The following is a 4,571-nucleotide window of genomic DNA, read 5'->3' on the forward strand; positions in this document are numbered from 1 at the left end:
CAACCCTGATCAGGTGGAGACTTGTTGTCTTACACATAGCCCGAGGCCTAGAAAATATATGGTTACACCATCCACAAATTTGATTTATGGCCAGAAATTTGAGTTAGATTGTTTTCTAGATACTACGTTGTCTATATGTGTGTGCACGTGTGCAACGTTTATCGGGAAATAGAAGAGATAAACTCTTGCATCTTTTCTGTTATAGCAAAGCTAGAAATGGTTAAAATTGTATTTGATAATGAGAAATGAGAGAATGGATATCATGTGAATCTTTGAAGAACTTCACTGTGGAACGTGGACCAAGACACTGAAAACCCATCAAAAGGTGGATAATAAGTAGTAAAAGTGGATAATAATAATAATTCTACTTATTATCCACCCTGACAGGCAAAGGGAACTCATATCCCATATATTTCATGGTTTATAACTGGTACAAAAATAACAATTATAACTACAGGTGAAAAGAAGAAGGAAAGAAATACAGGAATGCGGAAGGAAGGAAGGAAGGAAAGAAGGGAGGGAAGGAAGGAAAGAGGAAAGAAGGAAGGGGGGAGGGAGGAAGGGAAATAAAGAAAGAAATCATAATTCTCAGGCCACAGGTACAAAGAAAAACAGGAAGAGGGATGTGGTGAAGTGAGAGGGAGCTCAGCAGAGACCCTTCCCTACGCACACACACACGCACACGCACACGCACACACACGTGCGCACACACATTCTAGTCTGTATTGACTTTCTTTCCAACCACCTGATTCTCTCCTTTCAACACCTTCTAGATTTAAAACCCAAAGCAGTCATCTGTTCAGGCACCAAGGCATCCTTGACTTCCCATCTGGAATCCCGATTTTCAGAGCTCTGCACTGTGGTATTTGTGGCTGACTCCTCCTCCAACCAAAACCCAGGCTGTGTGGCAGGGAAGCCTGTGGGCCCTAGGCCCAACCACCTGGGTTTCTTGTCTCCCATTCACTGGCTGTGACCCTTGAACAAAATCGATTTTTTTGTCTTGAAGGCTTAGTTCTCCAGCTTGAAAATGGAGAGAATTACAGTCTTGACTTCTTCAAGTTTGTAAGGATGAAGCTGGATTGGATCACAGTTCGCTATTGTGACATCCTAAACTTCGCCCTTAGCTTGAGTACCATGGCTTCAGGACCCCACACTTGGATCCATGAGGGCAAGGGGTGCCAGGCCATTCCTTGTTCAGATGCTGGCTCTGCAAGGGCACCCGTGCTTTGGTGCTGAGTGCAAGCTCAGGGGAGGATGGCCCCAGGGCTCCTGAGGAACAGCAGGTGCACCTGTTTTCACTGTTTTCAGAAATGACCCTTCCTTCCTCACTTTCTCTCATAACACTTTGTCCGAAGATAATTTAACAAAGAATAAAGCAGCGATACAAATACTGAAAGAAAGTTTATAAATTTTAACTGTTGCGATACTGAACTCGAGTTGGAAGAGGCAGTCCAGTCTCAAAATGGAGGGCCATGATCCAAAGGAACCAGAGCAGTTGAGAAAACTGTTTATTGGTGGTTTGAGCTTTGAAACTACAGATGATAGTTTAAGAGAACATTTTGAAAAATGGGGTACACTTACAGATTGTGTGGTGATGAGAGATCCCCAAACAAAATGTTCCAGGGGTTTTGGTTTTGTGACTTACTCTTGTGTTGAAGAGGTGGATGCAGCAATGTGTGCCCGACCACACAAGGTTGATGGGCGTGTAGTGGAACCAAAGAGAGCTGTTTCTAGAGAGGATTCTGTAAAGCCTGGTGCCCATCTAACAGTGAAGAAAATTTTTGTTGGTGGTATTAAAGAAGACACAGAAGAATATAATTTGAGAGACTACTTTGAAAAGTATGGCAAGATTGAAACCATAGAAGTTATGGAAGACAGGCAGAGTGGAAAAAAGAGGATTTGCTTTTGTAACTTTTGATGATCATGATACAGTTGATAAAATTATTGTTCAGAAATACCACACTATTAATGGGCATAATTGTGAAGTGAAAAAAGCCCTTTCTAAGCAAGTAATGCAGTCTGCTGGATCACAAAGAGGTCGTGGAGGTGGATCTGGCAACTTCATGGGTCGTGGAGGAAACTTTGGAGGTGGTGGTAACTTTGGCCGTGGTGGAAACTTCGGTGGAAGAGGAGGCCATGGTGGCGGAGGTGGTGGCAGCAGAGGTAGTTATGGAGGAGGTGATGGTGGATATAATGGATTTGGAGGTGATGGTGGCAACTATGGTGGTGGTCCTGGATATAGTAGTAGAGGAGGCTATGGTGGTGGTGGACCAGGATATGGAAACCAAGGAGGCGGATATGGAGGTGGTGGTGGAGGATACGATGGTTACCATGAAGGAGGAAATTTTGGAGGTAACTATGGTGGTGGTGGGAACTATAATGACTTTGGAAATTATAGTGGACAACAGCAATCAAATTATGGACCCATGAAGGGGGGCAGTTTTGGTGGAAGAAGCTCGGGCAGTCCCTATGGTGGTGGTTATGGATCTGGTGGTGGAAGTGGTGGATATGGTAGCAGAAGGTTCTAAAAAAATTTCAGAAGAAAAGGGCTACAGTTCTTAGCAGGAGAGAGAGCGAGGAGTTGTCAGGAAATTTGCAGGTTACTTTGAGACAGTCATCCCAAATGCATTAGAGGAACTGTAAAAATCTGCCACAGAAGGAACGATGATCCATAGTCAAAAAAGTTACTGCAGCTTAAACAGGAAACCCTTCTTGTTCAGGACTGTCATAGCCACAGTTTGCAAAAAGTGCAGTTATTGATTAATGCAATGTAGTGTCAATTAGATGTACATTCCTGAGGTCTTTTATCTGTTGTAGCTTTGTCTTTTTCTTTTTCTTTTCATTACATCAGGTATATTGCCCTGTAAATTGTGGTAGTGGTATCAAGAATAAAAATTAAGGAATTTTTAACTTTTCAAAAAAAATTTTTAACTGTTGCAATAGAATCACAAACATTGTCATAAAGCCACCAACAATACCAATTGGGGTTGGAATGTTCACAGACAGGTAACCAGCTCCCCAAGGAAAGTGCTCATTGAACTTCAAAGTTCAGGGACATTCTTCATCACTGTGACCAGCCTCAGCCTCAGCCTCACACCGTTCTCTCCCATTCAGAAGGACTTGGTCACCTCCAGGGTCACCATCCCGGTTCCAGGGCTGACCCAGCAGAACTAACGAAGACAGTGGGTGCCTCGTTACACACTTAGAGCAAAAGAAAGTACACACTGGGGTGTAAGTAAATTTCCATTTTAGTTTTCCAGACATGAACCTTGAGACAGGAAAGGGATACTGGAGGCCAGGGCAGCCTCTCTCCGCTGCTCCAATTTATCAAAAAGGGTAAACATGTTTTGGTTGATGAAATTAAATATTTTCAATAAACACCTCCCTCTTTCAACATTCTTCCTTACATTTAAAAGATTGTGGTAAAATACACACCACATAAAATTACCATCTTAACCACTTTGAACTGTACAGTTCAGTAATGTTAAGTATATTCACACTGTTGTGCAACCACACCACCTACCATCCCCAGAATTCTTTTCATTTTGCAAAACCAAGTCTGTACCCATTAAATACTAACTCCCCATTCCTCCCTCCTCCTCAGCCCCTGGCAACTCCCATTCTACCTTCTGCCTCTATGAAATTGATTACTCCTGGTGCCTCATGTAAGTGGGATCATACAGTATTTGTCTTTTTGTGCTTGGCTTATTTCATTTAACATTATGTCCTCAAGTTTCATTGTTGTAGCAAGTGTCAGAATCTCCTTCCTTTGTAAGATTGAATAATATTTCATTGTTTCTATAGACCACATTTTGCTTATCCGTTCATTCGTCAATGAACACTTGAGTTGCTTCTACCTTTTGGCTACTGTGAATAACGCTGCTATGAACATGGGCATAAATATTTCTTTGAGTCCTTACTTTCAATTATTTTGGGTAAATATGCATCCGTGGAATTCCTAGATCATATGGCATCTCTATTTTTAATTTTTTGAGGAACGTCCATACTATTTTCTGCAGTGGCTGCATTTATTTACATTCCCACCAATAGTGCACGAAGGTTCCAGTTTCTCCACATCCTGGCCAGCACCTGGTTTTTCTGTTTTTGACGGTAGCCATCCTAATGCTGGGAGATGCCTCCTTACATTTAAAGCCGGAGTAAGTATTGCCATGACCATTCTTGAAATGTAGTAAGGGCAGGTCCTTAGGTAAGACAAGGTGGGACAGCATGATGAGACCTGGGATCATCTATTTACTTGCTGTGCTCCTGCTATACCGTCTACCTTCTGAGGATAGGATGTATCTTTTACATTTCTTGATTCTCAGCCTCTAACAAGAAATATCCCAATAATGGTGAACTGGTTGAATGAGAGGGATTCATTCATTGTTCCTCCCTCCCATCTTATCCCTTTCCCAACCTCTCAGGAAGCCCCTGTTTGCCCAAGGGAAGACCCCATGACTGGCACAGTATCCCAGAGATAGCTGGGTAGGTTTCAACGACTCCTCCAAACCAGGTGTTTGGGTCTTATCAGCCACTGTGGGCAAAAGCTGAGCAGACCCATTGTCAAGATC

General features: G+C 42.7%; 1 pseudogene; it reads left to right on the forward strand.

The window, feature by feature from the left end:
- Nucleotides 1-1,454: 1,454 nt before the first annotated feature.
- On the forward strand, nt 1,455-2,609 carry LOC114223778 (heterogeneous nuclear ribonucleoprotein A3 pseudogene; annotated as a pseudogene).
- Nucleotides 2,610-4,571: the final 1,962 nt, after the last annotated feature.

Source organism: Eumetopias jubatus, unplaced genomic scaffold, assembly GCF_037043125.1.
Source record: "Eumetopias jubatus isolate StellerSeaLion01/CBP00866 unplaced genomic scaffold, mEumJub1_p1.0 scaffold_7, whole genome shotgun sequence".
Taxonomy (NCBI): domain Eukaryota; kingdom Metazoa; phylum Chordata; class Mammalia; order Carnivora; family Otariidae; genus Eumetopias; species Eumetopias jubatus.